Below are 24,058 nucleotides of genomic sequence, written 5' to 3' on the forward strand. Positions count from 1 at the left end.
CCAGAAGACCCTCTAGAGGTCAAGGGCTCTCCCAGGGAGAATTGAGAATCCCAGAATAACGGTATCTCTGATAAGCATCAGGTTTGGTATCAGCCCAGGGAAGAACAGAAGGGAATCTGTCCCCGAAAAAGCTACCAAGACGTTAATGCTTCACATCAAAACCAGCAGTCACTTTCTCTTTCAGGACAGCCTTGCTATTTAATACCCAAAAGATCAAGGACAAAGAACGGCATTGTATAAGCTCTGTAACTCAAGCAATTAGCCAGGTAATGGTCTGTGGGGTTCATTATAGCAGAATGTCAATTAAAACACTTGGAAGGAAATTATGCAAAGCCCTTAGATTTCAAATCTTATGAACTACCCAGTAAGACTAAATTATAGTAAATGTCATATCACTACAGTAGGTATCCCATAAATGAAAATAAAGTTTTTCTAATATGGACTCTTGCTTAATATCTCATAAATGCCAGAAATTGAAAAGAGTGGCCAAGTGTCTAGTCTTGATTCAACAATAAAGGAAATGAGATCAAGGATGTCATGTTTGACTTGAATATCTTCTTTCCTACCTTTGGTCTAATTAAGTAATACTTTGTATATCTCGTTAATTGTTTTTTAAAGATTAAAAAATATAGCTATTAGTTTTAATTTGGATTTCTGCCAGTGGACCTTAAGCAGGGAGATTAGAAGAGGAATGGGTAAAATGTGAATTTCAGAAAGCAAATTATTTCTCAGAAAGATCTTTAGATAAGATTTCTCTGTTTAATGACTTGTCTGACTTCATTCCCACAGAAGCACAGCATTTCTTTTTTTGTGTATGTGCAGATACGTCATCAGAAAAATTGACTTCTTCAAAATAGAAAATAAATAATGGTGTTCTTTATGAAATTTCAAAAAATGCAAATAGCATTTTGCATCCAGTAGTGACTTTTCCTAAACACTGTCAGAAAGAACATGATATATAAAAATTAGTTTCTGTCCTGAAAACCCTCAAGTTTAAGCAAGCAGTTAATTTTTATTCATGAATTATAGATCCTTTAGAGAAGGGAGGGAAAATAAAATGACTAACAGATCTAGAAATGTAATGTTCCACTAATTCTATCATAAAAAGCTAAATGCATGTTGAATTTGTGTTTTTATTCATAATTGTTCTATAAAATACCACAGCCATAACACATTTTTAAAGCAAAATGTCTTTTCTCCTTACCAGATAATTGTTACAATAGAAACCATATTTTTCATGTGACTACCTACATCATCTCAACTGAAGATATACCACACTATTATAACCTAAACAAAAGCTGATTTTTAAGACCTTCATTGCACATCATCTCTGAAAGGGGATTAAATATTGCATGGAACCAAAATATGTAGTTCTATCCCAGTAAACTCAATATATTACAATCTGCCTTTAGAATTTATTTATTCTGCTTATCTCACAGATATTCATAAACTTAGTGACTTTAAAATTAAAAATGATTCTATACTCCATACCACAACCTTCCACATTTCAAAAATCAATACAAAAAATAGATTTAATACCATAGAGGAAAGACTGCCTTCTATCAATTGCATGCTTTTATCATATCTATTCATATTCTTATTTCCTTGAGGCAAATTATATCAACAGGACTTTTTTAAGCCTGGGATCTTATTGCAAAAGGCCTGATGGAAGATAAAGTAAATCAATGTTTGTAATCATCACCTACCTTATGGATGTTTCCTTATCAGTAATCCCTCTCCTAGAAGACACATTGGAAAATTCAATCTCATTTATCATTAGACAGGGGTCTGTTTTATTTCTTTCAAGATCTGCCCCTACCCAATGAGAGGTGAGTGCCCTTGATGAGGGGAGGGGTGACTTTTTCTGACTCTGAATAAAGGTTCTGAAATCCGATGAAAGGCAAATGACTTGGGAATACTGAAGTCTTAGCTGTTCACTGGCCTGACCTTTTCTGCCAATCCCCTCAGCTTGAGGGATTATCTTTCATCCTAATACTTTAAGGTCATGACATCATAATGTCAAGCAACTCGTCTGTTTAGTAAATACTATACTTTTCTGAAGGATCTCCACTGGAATCTGTTACTCAGGCAGCATTTGGGTATTCAGAAGCATCTACTTCCGTTGCTGAGTGAGCCCTGAATGCAGGAGAACAACCGCTTGGGTGACATTTCTGAACACACACACTCCCTACCACCACCCCGCCTTTTACTGCATGGACTTTCCACCCATTGAGAATTGACCAAGACTTGTAGATTCCTGGCCAGATCCATTTCTAGGAAGATATCCTTGTCATCTTGTTTGGGACTATAATAAGATGTCCCCAAGAATTTATAAATTACAAAAGCACTATCGGCATCTTGATAGATCATTCATTCGGCAAGCAAGCATGCAAGCAAGTGAGCATTCACGAGAGCCTGCCAAGTGCCTGCTCTAGATGCTGGGCACAGAGCAGGAGAAAGACTGACAGGGTTCCTACTTTCATGGAGTTTATATCTTAATGGAAGAGACAATATTTAAAGCAAAGAGATACAAACAGTAAATACCAAATACTAATAAGCTAGTAAGCATTATGCACAAGCTAAAATAAAATGAAGTAATGGAGAGGACCAACTGGCTTCTTTAAACTGGAAGCTCAGGGAAGACCTTTCTGAGAAGCTGGCATTGAAACTGCTGCAATCTGGGGGTGCCTGGGTGGCTCAGTTGTTAAGCATCTGCCTTCGGCTCAGGTCATGATCTCAGGGTCCTGGGATCGAGCCCCGCATCGGGCTCCCTGCTCAGTGGGGAGCCTGCTTCTCCCTCTCCCACTCCCCCTGCTTGTGTTCCCTCTCTCACTGTGTCTCTCTCTGTCAAATAAATAAATAAAATCTTTTAAAAAAAAAGAAAGAAAGAAAGAAACTGCTGCAATCTGAATGAAAAAGAACTGTGGAGGTGGAGGAAACCCGAGGATGGGCAAGAGCATCCCAAATGGAGAGACTCCGAGATGGCAACAAGCATTAGACTGTCAGAGGGACACAAAATGCATCAGAACACAGATCCAAAGAAAACCAAATTAAATCCCAGACAAGCAAGATGGTGCTATGATTAAGTATCTTAACACATCTATGACTGGATCCATAAACGAGGACTATTCAATCAACAAAACATAGAAAATGGAGTCTGTGAGGCACGAAAAGAATTAGAACCCATCCAGACAGTCCCAAGGAGCCTAAGCCAATGGGATTTAAGTATCACAGTCCCATTAGTAAGTTGATCCCCATTATGAACTGGATGCAGCTGATTAGCTTAACCAGAAGCATGAAATATTTGATTAATGTAAATCCTCTCATTCTGATTCCACACTTACCAAGTGCTTCCTGATTCTGCCCTCAGAGAAAATATGCTCTCATAAGACTTCAAATAATTCGACACGGTGATTGCTCCGGGTTATATACAATGTGGGTTTCTAATCATCATTTGGTTCCCCCTGTAACTTGCTGGTTTGGAGAAAATGCTATGGACAAACTGATACAAGTACAGCAGCCCACATGGTTCTATTTCTCCTTGTGAATTAATGGGCCTGATGAAATCTATCTGCCTCCTCCTCATTTTAGTGTTTCTGGGGTCCTGATCACTGCTGGACCCCAAAAACACACATCTAATCAAGCCTCCATCTAGAGTAGCCCAGCCAAGTTCTAACTGGCCTTTCCTTAGCAGCCACTGTCTCCTGATGCTGAGGATATATATATATGTCTGGAGCTACCACATCTTCATCAAAAATGCCTGGTAAGTTCAACTGGGCATGACGAAGAAAGTTCATGCTCTGAACAAGCAATCAAGCTCACTGAAGTCCATCTTTGAGTTTATCATGCTATCTGAGATCCTTGGAAAGCAAATATCAGTGTCCTCATCTATAAAATGGAGGAGTTGGGCTAGGTCTTTTTTCATTGATTTTTAATGACACAAGGAATATATTAATGCATTTTCTCTGTAAGTGCATAAAACATTAGAGGAAACAACACCCCAATTGTTGTCTCCTGCTTCTGCTGCCCCAAGGTGAGCACTGTTACCACATATGAATCCTTCCAAATCTTTAAGCATTTATGTATGTCTACATACATATAGCTACTTATAAAATATAGTGTTGTTCACTTTATGTTTAATAAATGGTTCCACATTGCATATCTTGCTCTGTAATTTGTTTTCACTAAGCATTATATCTTGGAGATTTTTCCATATCAGAACATACAGCTCTCCCTTAGTCTCTTTAATTGTTGCATAATATTCCATTATATGACTACACTCTACATTTGTTCACTATTCATCAAGTGGGGGCTATTTAGACTTTTTCTAATGTTTATCCTCTACAAAACATTGCAGTAAATATCCTTGCTTATGCTTTATTGTGCAAATAAAAGAGAGTAGCTAGAATAGCTCCAGGAAGAGGCACTACCAAATGATGGCATCTGAGTCTAGACTCAAGTTCTAGTCCCTAGACCACCTGAATCATAAGAGTGTTTATTGGGACGCCTGGGTGGCTCAGTTGTTAAGCGTCTGCCTTCAGCTCAGGTCATGATCCCAGAATCCTGGGATCGAGCCCCGGATCAGGCCCCCTGCTCCGCGGGAAGCTTGCTTCTCCCTCTCCCACCCCCTTGCTTGTGTTCCCGCTCTCACTGTCTCTCTCTCTCTGTTAAAAAAAAATAATATAATAAATCTTAAAAAAAAAAGAGTGTTTATTAAAAATAGAGAAAGAAATACATAAGAAAAAAAGAAGGCAGCTTTCTTGGTCCCATCTCAGACCTTCCGAGCCAGAATTCATGGATGTGGGAGCCAGAAGCTATGCTTTAAACCCTTCAGGTGGTTTGCACAGTAAAGTGGGAGAACTCCTAGACCATGCGGCTCTGGTGCTGTCTCCAAAAATGTACTAACATGTTCACCTACCAACCACTTCCATGTGCAAGGCACCGCATTAGGAGCTTGACACATATGATCTTGTTGAATCGTAACTCCCACCATCCAGGACCAGAGCTGGGTGGCAGTTACATCTGGATTCCAATCCAGAGTTAGGTCTAAGAAAATATATGAGAGCCCATGGACACAGTGCTTCACACCCAGTACACCCCCAGAAGAGTTACCTTTCACCTCCACTTCCCACCCCTGTGACTATCCCTTCCATCCAGGTCTGTTTCCACCACTGCTCCCTCCCAGCGTGTGCTCTGATGAGCTCTGGATCATGCCAGAGGGAGACTGGCTTGCTGCTCCGACAGTTCGGTTTTCCTCTTATTTTCCCTCTGTCACTACCAAATCTTCCAGAAAAGCCTTTCTCCTTAGACAACAGGAGAGGAAAGGGAAGCTAAATGAGCAAAGACCCATGTCCATTGTGCTTAGAAGATCACAGAGCAGAAAAATCCATAAATATTAATATATTAATAATTATATTCAGTTAAGACTTTCCCATTAACCTTGAAAGGTAGGTACTGTTATCTGCATTTTATAGATAAGAAAACTGAGCACAGAAATGTGAAGAAATTTACCCAAGATCACTAACCAGGGAAAGGTAGACCCAGCATTCAAACCCAGGTCTGACTGCTGCCAAAGCTCAACTCACAAGCCTGCTTTATACTGTTTTTCGTCTCTAATCCATGTGTCTGTGATTTTTATCCTGCCCCCTTTCTGGACAGTTATGGAGGACTTCATTGCCGAAGTATAAGAAACAACCTTGAGCATGAAGTTTAAAGGAGTGTGGCCTACAGAAATCTTCATCAATTCATTTGGAAGTGTTCAGCAGGCATCACACATTATGCTGAGTCACATTAGGAATTCATGCCAGCCTATAATTCTTTACACTCTCTGGCATGCTAGCACCAGATGGATTTATGTACCACTAAACTTAGATAGCTTAAAACACCTCATTGCCTAAGCCCTCGGTAATGCTGATAAAATATATGTAGCTGCACTTATAAATCATTACCTTTACTTACATTTTAGAAATTGAAAATAATGTTTTCCAAGAAGTTGTTGGACAGTTGCAACTCACTAAAATGGACGGGCTATAGTTGCTTTCTATGCCCTGTATCTCTATACTAGATCACCTTTTACATAGTTACCATGGACTGAATTGTGCCCTCCCCTCAAAATTCATATGTTGAAGCCCTACCCCGTAATGTGATGATATCTGGGAACTTTGGGAGGTAATTAATTAGCCTCAGATGAGTTCATAAGGGTGGGGCCCTCGTGACAGGACCAGAGAGCTGTCTGTCTGTCATGGGAAGACATAGCAAGAAGGCAGCCATTTGCAAACCAGGAAGAGTTCTCACCAGAACCCTGCCATGCTCTGGCACCCGGATCTCAGTCCACCAACCTCCAGAACCATAAGAAAATAAATTTCTGTTGTTTAAGCCACACAGGCTCTAATATTCTGTTATGGCAGCCTAAGTTGACTAAGACAATAGCATTAGATCACTTTGTTTTGGTCATTTTATGAATTTCTTTGAAGATAAAATTAACAAACTATAGAAATGATCCCTGAAAGTATAGTCTTTAAATTAAGACACAAAAATTTTTTTATTTGTAACTTAGTTCAAATTTAGTTGAATGGAAGAATGTCCTTATTCTTAGAATGAAAAGCTTAAGCATTTAGCTTTAGTGAAGTATCAGGATGCCTACAACTTAATTTCAATGGTCCCTGAAAAACTTATAGAGAGATAAATTTATAAAATGTTAACAATTGTTGAATTTCAGTGAAGAGCATACAGGTACTCATTCCATTCTTCTTGCATTTTTCTGTAGATTTCAGTTTGAAAAAGGAGAAGTTGGAAGTGTATCAGTCAGATTCTGCTGTGCCATTGTTGTATAACAAACAGCTCCAGAATCTCAGCAGTTTACAACAAAAAGCTTTCATTGATTTCTCATCCACAGGCTTACAAATTGGCTAGGCAGCTCCACTTTAAGATGTAGGTCGAGTTTATTTCTGCTCTACAGATCCCTGTAGTGAGACAGGTAGCTACCCAGCATATGCTCATCTTGTAGCAGATGAAAGAGTCCAAGCAGTTAAGAGAAACATACCGTGTTTCTTCAGATTGGAATCACAATAGCCATTTCTTCCCATATCCCACTAGTCATATCAAGACATGGTCAAGCCCAACCTCAATAGGTCTAGAAAGCATATTATACTCACATGAACATAGCAAGTATGGGGAGAAAAGAAAGAATTGATGACAAGTAATACAATCTAGCACAGAGGAAACATTTCTGAAATATCAAAAAGCTCAGTGGGGACAAATATCAGAGAAAGAAGAGGAAGAGGGTATTTATACCTAATACAACATGATTTTTTTTTTTAAGTCAATTTTGAAAGATCAAAGGAGGCCTCACTGAAGAAGTCATGTTACAAAGCACATGGAGTCATAAAGGTGGATAAACGCTTTTTTCACTTTGCTTGATAATGGGGTATGCGAAGTGATTTTAACAAGGGGGTGGCTTTTTGAATACCACCAGCCTTCCAGTCATTCAAGATCCCAGACAACTGCCCTGATTCACGGTCTCTGCAGCCAGATACCCAGGAGGAACTCTGGGATAAAATTCAACCTTGAGAATGAGATCTTGCCATTTGCAACGACGTGGATGGAACTGGAGGGTATTATGTTGAGTGAAATAAGTCAAACAGAGAAAGACATGTGTCATATGATCTCACTGATATGAGGAATTCTTAATTGCAGGAAACCAACTGAGGTTTGCTGGAGTGGGGGGTGGGGTGGGAGGGATGGGGTGGCTGGGTGATAGACATTGGGGAGGGTATGTGCTCTGGTGAGCGCTGTGAATTGTGCAAGACTGTTGAATCTCAGATCTGTACCTCTGAAACAATGCAATATATGTTAAGAAAAAAAAAAGAAGAAGAAGGTAGCAGGAGGGGAAGAATGAAGCGGGGGAAATCGGAGGGGTAGACGAACCATGAGAGACGATGGACTCTGAAAAACAAACAGGGTTCTAGAGGGGAGGGGGGTGGGAGGATGGGTTAGCCTGGTGATGGGTATTGAGGAGGGCACATTCTGCATGGAGCACTGGGTGTTATGCACAAACAATGAATCATGGAACACTTCATCTAAAACTAATGATGTAATGTATGGGATTAACATAAGAATAAAAAAAAAAAAATTCAACCTTGAGCTGTGCTTTGGACTTCGACTTCTTTCACAATTAATTGTACTTCCCCGACACTGAGCAAATTACCCTGAAAATCAGCATTTCTTGTACTAATGCAGTCTCTAAGTACTAACTTTTCCTTAATGGCCATCACGATCACTTAAAGGAGTCTTTTCTGTATATTAAATTTTGACACAGCAATGTGTCCAAGTGAAATTTAAATTATGAGCAGTATAAAATCAAATATATAAACATATTGATATTGATATATACTTACATATATGTCATAACATATATTTCATATGTCAATATAAATATATTTATAAATATATATATTAAAAACCAAACGAATTCATAAAAAATTTTGTGTTCCTCTTCAGGGTAGCATTTATAATCAAAATAACTTATTAAGAGGAAAACAATGAAGGCCCAGAATAAAGCTCCTTTTATAAAACAGCTACATCACCAAGCAGATTATATTCCTGACCCTGAATTGAAGGAGTTTGTCAGCTTACTTTCCCAGTACATCAGCCCTGCTGGGCTTCAGTCCAGAAAGCCTCTCTGCTTTAGCTCACCTCATCTTTTACTGACCTTTACTCCCCAGATGTGTTTCTCATGTAACACGTCTGTGTACTTGACCCTGACCACTTTGATCAAACACAGAAGAGAAAGGAGTTAAAGGAGAAAGCTTCCCTTACTAAGCAAACAACAGGAAATCCTCATATTTCAGAGCCTTTTGTTTTTAATAATATTTCTCTTAAACTTACCTATTGAAAAATTAGTTTCACCAGTAGCATGGAGTTCTGAAAGTTCCAGTTTGAAATTAATTTTATACTTTATAAGATTTTAATTGCTATGAAGTTTTGTTTCATCCTTCCTCTTATTGAGAATCTTATTGCAAAAATATTCATTTGTTGTCAGCTCTGGTAAAATGCTAAGCCTTATAGTGGAAAATTTAAATGGCAGAGAGCTTCCTTCTATTTTGTAATTTAATGTGTAAATAAAGTCAAATCTTAACAACTAGTCATTTCACTACACTTGTTCATCATTCAAATTGACTACCAGAAGAAAAGAAAGATTATCTTTTTGTTTGCTTCAAACCTTTTTATAAAACCATTTAACTTTGTTCCCATTGATTCAAGCAATAAGAGACCTGATGTTCCTTGAACAACTTATATTTGAAAATGCTTTTTGCTTCCTGAAAATATTCAAGTTTTATAACATTAGGACTTTTTTTCAATAAAGTGGAGTTCAAGAATATAGGCAAATCTCTCACCAGGGACTTTTGAAATATTGCAATATATCAGCCATTCAATTTAAACTAAAAATAGTTTCTTTTATACTATACATTTTCTTAAGGTCTGATAGATTTATACTTCCCTCTATAAAACCAATTAATTTTTGCTAATAGGCATCCATTACTAATATACACTAATATCTCAGTGTTTGTTTTAAATACACAGTAAGGTGCCAATTAAAATTAAATCCTTTTTCAGTTCTTTGAATTCTGTCAGAGCAGTGACTCTATGCATATGGGAACAGTCCTAGTTAGCCACAAAACAACCCCAACAATATACTGATAAATTAAAACTGAAATACGTGTATGACCTGATTTTTCTCCAAGTTCCAGGTCACCTAAAAAGTAATTACTCACACTTTACTGACTTTTTCATCTAAGACCCTCCCCTAAGTATTTCTAGGATTCCCCATGGGTGTTTGCCAGATAGCCCACAAGCTCTGCATAATCCACTGTGCCCCACTTCTCCTCAAGGCTCTACTGGACTCTGCATCTGCTCCTCCTCCAGCAATGGAGGATGACAGTACATTGTGAAGCTGGGGGATACCTCTCCCCACTGTATACACCCACTTGGATGTTTGCTTATTCTCTTGATGTCTTAGAGAAATTTAAGTGAAAATCCTTTCCTGTTTCTCCTGGCCCACATAGAACTTACACATGAGACCAAAGAGGGATAGCCTGTGAGATAAATCTAAATAACACAGACAGGTTGCATTAGAATTCCCCTTTCCAAGTGTCAACTTATATGGCAAGAATGAATTCTTCTCCTGGAGGAGTTCTTAGTCCTTATGCTTATCAGCTTCCCATCCCTTAGGGCTAACCCAACATTTTCCACATGACTCCAGAAATATCTGGATCCCACTTTAAATATAAGACCACTGGTCCCAGTGATTACCTGCATCCAAAGTAATACATAGGGGTGCCTGGCTGGCTCAGTCAGTAGAGCATGCCACTCTTGATTGTGGGGCTGTAAGTTCAAGCCCCATGTTGGGTATAGAGATGACTTAAAAATAAAACATTTTAAAAATAAATAAATAAAGTACTATGTACATTTGACCAAAACATTTTCAAAACTACTACTCGCATATTAAAATAAAAACTTCCAACTTTCATAACTTAGCTTTCGAGATGCATGTTGTAGTAGACATTTGTGTGTTTTCTGACTGAAAACTTTCTTTTTTTGGCAAGTTTTTAAGCTTCAGAGTCTTGTATCTTCAAGGTAGAACCCAGGAAACTCAGCCTCCCTTGTAGCTAAGGCTCGAACATGTGACCTAGATTTTACCAATATGTTGTTTACAGTGAGACTTCAATTTGGAAGTGAGCAACTTGAGAAAAGAGTTCTGCACACAACCCAACGTGGTGGCAAGGCTTACAGCAGAACTGTACGGCTTTCTCAGAGACTTAATCTATGAAGAGATCAAAGTGAGAGACAAAGAGTCTCTTATTTCTGTTCGCCTTTGTTAGCAGGATTCCAGAGTGCTCCTAATAGCAGCCTCAATATTCTAAGAAGCTTTCACTGCAACAGCTCTTCCTATGTTTCTCACAGCCTTTCCGAGTTACCCGGGACTCAAACATGAACCCAATAGTAACTACACTCTATTCAGAGTATGTCTTCCTGATTGATGACTAAGTTTTGTCCACTGGGTATTTTCAGCAAAATTGGCTTATTCTTCCCCAAATAAGATCCCTCAAGGCTCCTACATACAGGTATGTGGTGGGCCTACCCCATAATTTCACTCTAGTCACACTCAAACCCCACTTAGACTCAAGCCTGAGTCCCTACTTTATTAATATCTTAATGATTAAATTACCAACGAATGAGCATATTCTAACAAGTTTAAACATGTTTAAGCAAATAATCAAATAATGAATGCATATGGGAACAGTCCTAGAATATAGGCAAATCTCTCACCAGGATCGCAAAAAAAGGTCTTTTCACTACTAGAACAATTCCAAGCCCCATCCTACAATTGCAAGAGGTCCCCCATCTTTTTCCCCAGGTTCTACTGAGATTACCAAGGACCTCCAGTATTGTTTACTTAAAGAGTTAATTCCCATTTATAATTATCTGAGCCTCGTCAGACAGCCCAACAGCCCTGGCAGTTTCTTCCAATAGGAGTCACAACCACCCAGACAGGGCACCTGGGTCGTTCAGTTGGTTAAGCGTCTGCCTTTGGCTCAGGTCATGATCCCAGGGTCCTGGGATCGAGCCCGCATCAGGCTCCTTGCTCAATGGGGAGCCTGCTTTTCCCTCTCCCTCTGCTTCTTCCCCTGCTTGTGCTCTCTCTCTCTGACAGATAAATAAATCTTTAAAAACAAAACAAAACAAAAGGACCACCCAGACAAATGGCCCATCTGCTGTTGTTATTGTAGTTCTGTCAGTGCTAGGCCAGAGATGTTCAAGTATGAGCCACATTTTGTGCCCAGAACCAGCCTCTCTTAGGATTGCTCTAAGCCCGGCCAGACTCACCTTGTTGACTTTTCAGAAGGATAACTAAAAAGCAAACTCTATGCTCCGGAAGAGACCATCTCAAATTCTTAGGTATTCAATCCTTAACAAATCCGATCAAGGACACTAATAGTCCTGATTGAATATCTTTTAGGAAAACTATTTCTATCCCCTCTTTTAGAAGTAAAATATGTACATCTAATTGATATTTACTAAATAGAACACAATGTGTGCATTCTCAGATTCAAGGTAACCTCATACCTTTATCTGAGAGCAATGGGTGGGTGTTTCCTGATCTTACTGACCCAGAATGAAAGAGCCTATTCTGAAGAACTTCCTTAACAAAGAGAGTCCATTCCAAAGGTAAAGACATTTTTACCTCCATAAAGCCAAATTGCCAGCCACCTTGAAAAGAATAGTTTCCTCAGTAAATCTTTTAAAAGGTAGAGTCCTTCTGGGTAGTTTTTTAAATCTAAAAACAATGCTTTCTTACCTAAAAAAATCATTTTAAAGCCTTTTTAAATTGTTTTATACATGTATTTTTTGAAAAGTACTACCTGCAGATGATCTAAAATTCAAAATACCCTAAGTAGATTTCTCTCCCACCCCATTTGACTTCTCAAAAACAACCACTCTTTGCAATATTTTATAATCCTTCTAGAGGTTGTAGAAGAATCAATGCCAGCATAATACTTCTTTGGAAGTCTCTTGAGTCAACTTCTTCTCCTTCATTTACAACTTTCCACATGTTGAGATTCTATGGTGTGGCAGTTTCTGTATTTTTGTCTAGTCCTTATAATTATTTTGATCTGCTACCTTACCATCAAGTAGGCTCTTTCACTTTTCTTCCTCTTCCCAGAAATAGATCTACCCATACATATAATTGGATTTTTTTCTCTTTATCCTTTATCTGGATCTCAAAGAGATATTTGCATACCCATGTTCATGACAGCATTATTCACAATAGCCAAGAGGTGGAAGCAACCTAAATGTGCATCAACAGATTAATAAATAAAGAAAATGTAGTGTGTACACACACACACACATACAGGAATACTATTCAACCATAAAAAAGAAAGAAATCCTGTTAATGCTACAAAAATGAACTGCGAGGATACAATTTTATTATGCTAAATGAAATAAGTCAATAACAAAAGGACAAATGTGGTATGATTCCAGTTATATGAGGTGTCTAAAGTTGTAATCAAAGTCATAGAAACAGAATGTAGAAGGTTGGTTGTCAGGAGCTGAAGTGAGGGGAAAATGGAGAGGTGCTGTTCAATGCATAGAGAGCCACATTCATGCAGGATGAAAAAGTTCTAGAGATCTGCCGTACAACAGTGTGCTGCTAGTTAACAATACTGTGCTGTACACTTAAAATTTTTGAAAAAGAGAGACTTCATGTGATTTTTTTTACCACAGTAAAAAATATTTAGCTGGGAGGGACAATTATCAAAAAAATATCTGAAATGTTAGGCAAGGATGAATGCTATGAAGAAAAATAAAAACCAGGGTAAAAGGATAAAGAGAAAAAATCCAATTATATGTATGGGTAGATCTATTTCTGGACTCTCCAGTGTGTCCCATTGATCTATAAGTGTATCTATCATTATGCCAAATGACACTGTCCTTCTTTTTAAGTATTTTATCAAGGAAGGTATGATTGGCATACAAAACTCTGTACATATTTTACTTTAAATATCTTATAGTTTTATTTGCCAATTATACCTCAATAAACCTGGGAGTAAAACTATAATTCGAGAATTCCGTGAAAATTTTTTTAAAAGGCTGGTGTTTGGGGGAAAAAAATCTGTGCATATTTAATGTATACAACTTGAAGAATTTAGAGTTAAGTATATATCCATAATACCATAACCACAATCTATGCTTTACACATATCCGTCTATAAATTATTTTTTTAATCCATCACCTACAAAAGTTTCCTCCTGTTGTCTTTATTTATTGTGTGTGTGATTAGAACATTTAATATAAGATCTATCCTCTCAGCAAATTTTAAGTATATAATACAATATTAATGAGGAATCTAACATAGTCATACTAATAGAAGCAGAGAATAGATGAATGGTTGCAAGGGCCTGGGAGGAGGGGGAAACAAGAGGATTAGTCAAAGAATACAAAATTTCAGTCTTTCAAGATGAATAAATCCTAGAGATTTACTGGGCAGCATAGTGCCTTTATTTAACAAGACAGTTTTAGACACTATTTTTGAAGCCATATAAAAACACTGATTATTGAAGCCATATAAAAATTCTTGAAATCCAGTAGCACAAAAAAGCTTTATTCTTTTTTAAAATTGTTTTGGCTATCTGGGATCATTGTATTTTCACATAAATTTTAGAATCAGCTTATCAATTTCTACTAAAAATTTCTTAAAGGATTTGGATTGGGATTGAGTTAAACGTCAATTTATTTGTGTAGAATTGACATTTTAACAATATTGACTCTTCCAATCTATGAGCCTGGTATATATCCCTCCACTTATTTATGTCTTCTTTATAATTTTCTCAACATTGTTTTGTTGTATTTAGTATACAGGTCTTGAACATCTTTTGTCAAATATATCCCTAAATATCTCATATGCTGGTGCAAATGTGAAGAGTATTGTTTATTTAATTTAAATTCTTGTATTTTGTATATTGATTTAGTATCCCACAAGTTGCTAAGCTCACTTATCACTTCTAGTTGCTTTTTATAGATTCACTGGGATTTTCTACATAGACTATTATGTTTTCTGTGAATAAAGACAGTTTTACATTTTTTTCCAATCTGTATGACTTTCATTTTTCTTACCTTATTTTGCTGGCTAGGGCATTTATTCTAAGGCTAAATAAAAGTAGTGACAGTAAACATTTTCCCTTGATTCCAATGTTAAAAGGACATCATCAGTCTTTAATCATTAGATACGATGTTGGCTGTAAGTTTTTAATAGCTATTCTTTATCAGGTGGGAAAATCCCTTGTGTTCTTAGTTTTCTGAGAGTTGTATCAGGAAGCTATGCTGAATTTTGTCAAATGCTTTTTCTTTTTAGTTTTTTATCATTATTATTTTTTTTAGAGAGAGAGAGAGAGAGAGCATGGGTGGGGGGGGGCAGAGGGAGAGAGAGAATCTTTTTTTTTTCTAAAGATTTTATTTATTTATTTGAGAGAGAGAGAATGAGAGACTGAGAGCACGAGAGGGAAGAGGGCAGAGGGAGAAGCAGACCCCCTGCTGAGCAGGGAGCCCGATGTGGGACTCGATCCCGGGACTCCAGGATCATGACCTGAGCCGAAGGCAGTCGCTTAACCAACTGAGCCACCCAGGCGCCCGAGAGAGAGAGAATCTTAAGCAGGTTCCATGCCCAGCACAGAGCCCAACACATGACTTGATCTCTCAACCCTGAGAGCATAGCCTGAGCCAAAATCAAGAGTCAGACACCTAACTGAGTCACTCAGGTGCCCCTATGACATTTCTTGTAGTACTGCTCTGCCGGTAATAAATTCTAGCAACTTTTGTATGTCTGGAAAATACTTTGATTTTACCTCCATTTTTAAAATATATTTCAGCTGGGTGTAGATTTCTAAAATAATAGGGATTATATCATTTGGTACTTTAAACTTGATGCTCTACTACTTTCTGGTTTGCACTCTGTCATATGTATTTTTGTTTTTCTGTATGTAATATGTCATTTTCCTTTGACTGATTTAATTATGTTCTGTTTATTCCTGCTTTTAAGCAATTTAATTATCTCCTTTGTATGGTTTTCTTCATGTGTCCTCTGACTGGGGTTTGTTAAGCTTTTTATATTGATGGGGTTTACTGTTTTCTCAAGTTGGGTAATATTTCAGCCATTATTTCTTCAGACATTTTTTTCCGCCTTCCTCCCATCTCTCTTTTTTCCTTCTGAGACTCCAACGGCATGCATGTAAAGATACTGACAGTCTCCCACACTTTACTAGGGTTCTGTTCACTGTTCTTTTTTTTCTCTCAGTGTTTCATTTAGGATAGTTTCCATTACTGTGTCTTCAAGTTCTCTAATTTTTCCTTCTATAGTGTATAATCAACTGTTTAATTCCATTCAGTGTATTTTTATCTCAAACATCATATGTTTCATCTCTAGAAATTCAATTTAGGTCTATTTATATCTTTCATCTCTCTCTTCATCATGCTCATGCCTTTCTCTGCCTTTTTCAAAATATGGAGTATAATAGCTGACTTATTGTCCTTTTCTACTAATTCTATCATCTATCTAATTCCACCATTTATGTTTCTATTAATTGACTTTTGTCTTCATTATGGATATTTTACTATCTCTTTGAATGCCTAGTAATTTTTTATCAGATGCCAGACATTGTGGTTTTTACATTGTTGGATACTGGGTGCTTTGTATTCCTTTAAATATTTTTGGACGTTTTTCAGGGATGCAGAAATTTTCTTGGAAATGAATACTAGTTTTTTCTCTTTACATATTTTTAGGCTCTGTTCCAAGATGTGGTTAATTTACTTGAAAACAGATATTTTGAGATTTTCTTCTAAGCTTTATTAGGCAGGTTTAAACAGCCATTAGTCTAGGGCAGGGCTCAGCAAACTTTTTGTAAAGACCACATCGTTAAGAGCTAGGCTTTGTGGGCCACATATAACCTGTTGCATACTCTTCTTTACTTGCCTTCAACAACCCTTTTAAAAAGTAAAACCAGGGAGCTGGGTGGTGGGGGGACAGTTTAAATAGATGATGGGGATTAAGGATTGCACTTGTGATGAGCACCAGGTGTTATATGTAAGTGTTGAATCACTAAATTGTACACCTGAAACTAATACTACACCATATGTTAACTAACTGGAATTAAATAAAAATTGTTAAAAATAAAAATAAAAAAGTAAAACCATCCCTAGTTGCACAAAAAAGGCCAGATTTGACCTGCATGTCATAGTTTTCTACCCTTCATCCAGGGCTAATTTGACTCTTCACTAAATTCCTTGGGAATAAAAAGGCCTTTCCACTCTTACTGGTGGAAACAAAAGCCATTTCTGGAACCATGTGAGTTCCATGGGATGTTCTGCCTGATCCTTTCTGAATAAATATCTGAGAGCCACGTCTCCAGAACTCTCTCACTGGGCACTGTCTTCTCTCCAGTACTCTGCCTTTTCCATTTTAAGTGCCTTGGCCTCCATGAATTCTGCACTCTATCTCCTCAACCAAGAGAGAGTGCCAGTTTCTGCTTGGGCTCTCCTCCCTGCAATGAAGCCTAGAAACTCCCATTAGCCTGTAGCTTGGATAATCATTGGGCTCACCTGGCTTGTGCCCTTCTCTCAACGATCACTTTTCTATACTGCCTGTTGCCCAATATCTGAAAACCATTGTTTCATATCTTTTGTCTGGTTATTTAGTTGTTTAAGATAAATCTCATCCGTGGTTAATTCATCATGAACAAAAATGGCAGTCAAGAATATAATTTTAGAAATTGAGGAAGACACAAAAAGATGGAAAAATATTCCATGCTCATGGATCAGAAGAATAAACATTGTTAAAATGTCTATGCTACCCAGAGCAATCTATACCTTCAATGCCATCCTGATCAAAATTCCAATGACATTTTTTAAAGTGCTGGAACAAACAATCCTAAAATTTGTATGGAATCAGAAAAGACCCCGAATCACCAAGGAAATGTTGAAAAAGAAAAATAAAGCTGGAGGCATCACGTTGCCCGATTTCAAGCTATATTACAAAGCTGTGATCACCAAGACAGCATGGTACTGGCACAAAAACAGACATACAGACCAATGGAACAGAATAGAGAACCCAGATATGGACCCTCAACTCTATGGTCAAATAATCTTTGACAAAGCAGGAAAAAACATGCAATGGAAAAAAGACAGTCTCTTCAATAAATGGTGCTGGGAAAATTGGACAGCCACATGCAGAAGAATGAAACTCGACCATTCTCTAACACCATTCGCAAAGATAAACTCAAAGTGGATGAAAGACCTCAATGTGAGACAGGAATCCATCAAAATCCTAGAGGACAACATAGGCAGTAACCTCTTTGACATCGGCCACAGCAACTTCTTTCAAGATACATTTCCAAAAGCTAGTGAAACAAAAGCAAAAATGAACTTTTGGGACTTCATCAAGATAAAAAGCTTCTGCACAGCAAAGGAAACAGTCAACAAAACAAAGAGGCAACCCACAGAATGGGAGAAGATCTTTGCAAATGACACTACAGATAAAGGGCTGGTATCCAAAATCTATAAAGAACTTCTCAAACTCCACACCCAGAAAACAAATAATCAAGTCAAAAAGTGGGCAGAAGATATGAAAAGACACTTCTCTGAAGAAGACATACAAATGGCTAACAGACATATGAAAAAGTGTTCATCATCATTAGCCATCAGGGAAATCCAAATCAAAACCACACTGAGATACCACCTTACACCAGTTAGAATGGCAAAAATGGACAGGGAAAGAAACAACAAATGTTGGAGAGGTTGTGGAGAAAGGGGAACCCTCTTACACTGTTGGTGGGAATGCAAGTTGGTACAGCCACTTTGGAAAACAGTGTGGAGGTTCCTCAAAAAGTTAAAAATAGAGTTACTCTATGACCCACCAATTGCACTACTGGGTATTTACCCCAAAGACACAGATGTAGTGAAAAGAAGGGCCATATGCACCCCAATGTTCATAGCAGCAATGTCCACAATAGCCAAACTGTGGAAAGAGCCAAGATGCCCTTCAACAGATGAATGGATAAAGAAGATGTGGTCCATATATACAACGGAATATTACTCAGCCATCAGAAAAGATGAATACCCAACTTTTACATCAACATGGATGGGACTGGAGGAGATTATGCTAAGTGAAATAAGTCAAGCAGAGAAAGTCAATTATCATTATGGTTTCACTTATTTGTGGAACATAAGGAATAACATGGAGGACATTAGGAGAAGGAAGGGAAAAATGGGGGGGGGGAATTGGAGGGAGAGATGAACCATGAGAGACTATGGACCTGAGAAACAAACAGGGTTTTAGATGGGAGGGGGGATTGGTTAGCCCGGTGATGGGTATTAAGGAGGGCACGTACTGCATGGAGCACTGGGTGTTATACAAAAACAATGGATTGTGGACCACTACATCAAAAACTAATGATGTATTGTATGGTGACTAACATAACATAATAAAATTTAAAAAATATATATATATATAATTTTAAAATATTTACATAAAATTAAATATTAAGCTCAAGCAAAAGCATCAGTTTTTTTCTATGACTTATATAATTAAAATTATGCTCACATATTACATAAACCACAAGAAGAAAATATTTTCCCCTATGACCCAGCAATTGCACTACTAGAAACAAAGAAAGAATTGCACCCAAAGAAAACAAACATAGCGATGCAAAGGGGCACCTACACCTCAATGTTTATAGCAGCAATGTCCACAATAGCCAAACTATGGAAAGAGCCCAGATGTCCACTGACAGATGAATGGATAAAGAAGATGTGGCATGTAGACACACACACACACACACACACACACAATGGAATATTATTCAGCCATCAAAAAAAATATATCTTACCATTTGCAGTGATGTGGATGGAACTAGAGGTTCTGATGCTAAGTAAAATAAGTCAATCAGAGAAAGACAATTATCATATGATTTCACTCATATTTGGAATTTAAGAAACAAAACAGAGGATCATAGGGGAGGGGAGGGAAAAATAAAATAAGATGAAATCAGAGAGGGAGATAAACCGTAAGAGATTCTTAACTCTAGGAAACAAACTGAGGGTTGTTAGAGGAGAGGTGGGTGGGGGGTGGGGTAACTAGGTGATGGGCATTAAGGAGGGCATGTGATGTAATGAGCACTGGGTATTATATACAACTGATGAATCACTGAACTCTACCTTTGAAACTAATGTAAGGAAAACTAAGGAAATATTAAGATGAAAAATTTTCAATTTTTTTTCTAAAGATTTATTTATTCATTCATAAGTTTTGGAGAGAGTGCACATAAGCAGGGGCAGGGGAGAGAGATAGAAGGAGAGGGAGAGAGGAAGTAGACTCCCAGAGCCCAACATGGGGCTCAGTCTTACGACCCTGAGATCATAACCTGAGCCAAAACCAAGATGCTTAACGGAATGAACCACCCAGGTGCCCTAACAAATTTTTTATTTAATTGTACCATTTCCTGAGAATGAAGTAGTTGTTAAAAATTATCATTAGCTAAAAAGAGGAAGCTATAAGATATGTGTCACCTAGATGTTGTAATAAGACATACTCTTATTTTTTAAATTTTGGAATATGGACCAGACATCATATTTTATATGTAAGTAAGCTTTATATTCAAAATAGCAATAGATATTTTTAGGGTTCTAAACAATTTGGTTTTGAAAAAAAATAAAAGAGTTTCACTTATTAAAAACTAGGACAGCGGGCGCCTAGTGGCTCAGTTGGTTAAGCGACTGCCTTCGGCTCAGGTCATGATCCTGGAGTCCCGGGATCGGGTCCCGCATCGGGCTCCCTGCTCGGCGGGGAGTCTGCTTCTCCCTCTGACCCTCCTCCTTCTCATGCTCTCTGTCTCTCATTCTCTCTCTCTCAAATAAATAAATAAAATCTTTAAAAAATAAAATAAAAAAAAACTAGGACAGCAATTTATATTTAAAGCCTCTAAATGTATAGAATAAATAAATTCAACTTACATGGGCCTTTTAAGAATCATCAGCTAATTGCTCTGAATACCTCTAATGACTTCTTTCAGATTTTGTTTAGAATGCCAATTATTCTAAATGACATGTTCACTATAATTTTAAGTCTTCCCTATTTTAAAACTATTTCAACTTGTGGTAATATTGCTTTCCAGCAATTAAGCTAAAAATGTGCCTTAAATATTCAACATTAGAACCTAAATTACATGGGCAATAACATCTCATCCATGAATTTCCAAGAAAAACCCTTTTTAGAATTTAACTGACTAACCATACTTCTTCCACTAACTGAAAAAATAATACTCCTCAGAAGAGCTTACATTAAAATGCCACTTCTAACATGGGATAAATTGACAGAAAACAAGTCTACCTTCATTAGAAGGTACTAAGGTCATTCTAGTGCTATACTCAAATAATTCAATTTCATGTTCTTATCAATGAACTATATCATTTTTACAGAAATTACCTTAGCCCATGCTAGGCTTTCTGGAACACAAGGAAGTATAATATGCATGTTTCCTGCCTTGAGGTAACTGACAATCTGGTTGTAAGAGAAGTCATACAAATATAGGAAATTAAATAATGCAGGAGATTTAATAAGTAATTTGTTATTTAGTAAAAACAATGCCATTTATTAAAATTCTAAAAAGTCAGCCATTTTACACATATTTGTCTAATCCTCTCAAAAACTATTTAAGATGAGGGGGACCTGGGTGGCTCAGTTTCTTAAGTGTCTGACTCTTTCTGCTCAGGTCATGGACACAGGGTCATGGAATTGAGCCCTGCTTCAGGCTCAGTGTTCAGTATAGAATCTGCTTGGAATCGCTCTCTCTGCCCCTCCCCCAGCTCACTCTCTAAATAAATAAATAAATAAATTCTTTTAAAAAATTATTTAAGATGAGCATATTAAATAGAACTCAAATAACATCTCTTCCTTCTCCTCCTTTCCCATTCTCTGTCTCTCTCTCTCTTTCACTCACTCACTCACTCACATTTTTCCTTCTCCTTTCACATCGGCTTCATTCTCTAAAGATCAATGGCTACCCAAACCTGAAACTCTGACCAGAATCATCTGGGGCTTGCATCCTTATACTCCCACACCAGAGAGAAAAGAGAGCTTTTCTCTCCCAGCTTTACTTTGGAAAAAAAAAAATCTGAGGGGAAAAATTCTAAGTGGTCTGCCTTAGATCAGATGTTCACATCTTGGAGTGATGATTGTCGCCATAGAGATGAAAAACAATAATGGGTCTAAAGAGAAGTTTCCATTACCACTAGGAGAAGGAGAAACACAATAAAGTCCTTCGAAGGGGCGCCTGGGTGGCTCAGTCGGTTAAGCATCTGCCTTCGGCTCAGGTCATGATCTCAGGGTCCTGGGATCAAGCCCCGCATTGGGCTCCCTGCTCAGTGGGAAGCCTGCTTCTCCCTCTCCCACTCCCCCTGCTTGTATTCCCTCTCTCGCTGTGTCTCTCTCTGTCAAATAAATAAATAAAATCTTAAAAAAAAAAAATTTTTAAGATATAACACATATTACGCAATTCATCCTTTTAAGGTATACCATTCAATTTTTATTATATTCACCAGAATTGTGCAACCATCACCACAATGACTCTTAAAACATTTTCATTCCCCACGTCAGGCTCCCTGCTCAGTGAGGAGTCCACTTCTCCCTCTCCCTCTGCCCCTCCCCCTGCTCCTTTGTCCTGTCTCTCTGTCTCTTGCTCACTCTCTCAAATAAATAAATAAAATCTTTAAAAAAAAATTTTTTTTAAAGAAATGTGCATTTATATTATCTCTTATAATTACATACTTACCTTTACCACTGCTTTGTGTTTTCTAGTGTACAACTGAATTAAGGTCTGGGATCATTTGCTTTCAGCCTGAAGCACTTCCTTTAGTATTTCAGGTAAGGTGGATCTCCTAGCAATGAAATGTCTCAGTTTTTGTTTATCTGAGAATGTCTTTACTTCACTTTCTTGCAGAATGTAAGATTATTAGTTGGTAATTTTTTTCTTTCAGCTTTGAATATGTCATCCCACTATGTTCCAGCCTACATTGTCTCTGATTAGAAGTCATTCATTAATCCTACTGGAGTTTCCTTGTATGTGAAAAGTCATTTTTCTCTCACTTGTTTCAAGATTTTTCTCTGTTTTGGCTTTCACCATTTTTACTAAGATATGTCTGGGTGTGGACCTCTTTGTGTTTATCCTACTTGAGTAGGATAAAATCCATCTCACTAGAAAGGAACAGTCAAAATGCTGTGTTCTAAAGTATCTTTAAATAATTCATTTCTGGGGTGCCTGGGTAGCTCAGTTGGTTAAGTATCTAACTCTTGATTTCTGCTCCGGTCATGATCTCAAGGTTGTGGGATCGGGCCTGGGTCAGACTCTGTGCTGGGCATGGAGCCTGGTTGGGGTTCTCTCTCTCCCTCTCTCGCTGCCCCTCCTCCCCCTAAAAAACTCCATTCATTCATTCATTCACTCATTCATTCATTCATGTGTGTGATTATGCTATCAAATTAATATGCATGCAGATAGATTTATTTATTTCTATTAGTTTTTAATGTTTAAGGGTTCTTTTTTATTTTTGTTTTTAATTATGTAAACCAACATAGCAAAGTCAAAAAATATAAGAAGGTGTATTCACAAAAGACTATCATTGGTCCTGTCTCCTCCTCCTTGCCCCCCGCAAAGTTCCTTCTAAGTAACCATTTTTGCTTATTGTGGTTAATCATCCTGCCATTTTTTTAAATATAAGAATAGGCATATAAGTATTCATATTCCCCTTTTCTTATATAAAAGATAGCACTTGGACAAAACATTCCTCACCTATATCTTCTTTATTCCTTTTTAAACTACACAGTACTCCATTGTGTGGATGTACCATAGTGTATTCAATCTGTCCACTGTTGGTGGACATTTTGGTAGTATTTTTTCAGTGTATTAGTTTTCTATTGCTGTATAGCAAATTATCACAAATTCAGTAACCTAATAAAAAAAAATTATTATCTCACAGTTTCCGTGGGTTGAGAGTCTGAACACAGGTTATCTGGGTCTACTGCTCTGCATCACACCAGGCTGAAATCAAAGTATTAGCCAAGTCTGTGATCTCACGTGAAGCTTGGAGTCCTCTTCCAAGTTTACTGGTTGTTAGCAGAATTCAGTTATTTGTGGTTTTAAAGTGAAGTTCCCATTTTCTTGCTAGCTGTCAGCTGGGATGATAGTACTCAAGACCCTTTCCAGAGGTCCTCTCACATATGGGAGTTGACTTCTCCAAGGCCATCAAGACAATCTTTTTTAAGGATTCACCTGATTAGGTCAGACCTACTCAGAATGATCTTCCTTTAGACTAGCTCTAAGTCAGCTGATTAGGGACCTTAATTATGACTGAAAGATTCCTTTACCTTTGCCATATAATGTAGCCTAATCCTGAGATTGCTATCCTATCATATTCACAAATTCTACCTGCACTCAAGAGGAGGGGATTATACAAG

At 37.6% G+C, this 24,058-nt stretch overlaps 1 protein-coding gene and 1 pseudogene across 1 annotated transcript in view; both read right to left on the bottom strand.

The window, feature by feature from the left end:
* Positions 1-24,058, bottom strand: part of OTOL1 (otolin 1) — an 80,395-nt gene that overhangs the window by 23,496 nt on the left and 32,841 nt on the right. The window lies entirely within an intron of this gene.
* LOC123326871 lies at positions 6,423-6,518 on the bottom strand (annotated as a pseudogene).

Source organism: Neomonachus schauinslandi, chromosome 1, assembly GCF_002201575.2.
Source record: "Neomonachus schauinslandi chromosome 1, ASM220157v2, whole genome shotgun sequence".
In the NCBI taxonomy this organism is placed as follows: Eukaryota; Metazoa; Chordata; class Mammalia; order Carnivora; family Phocidae; genus Neomonachus; species Neomonachus schauinslandi.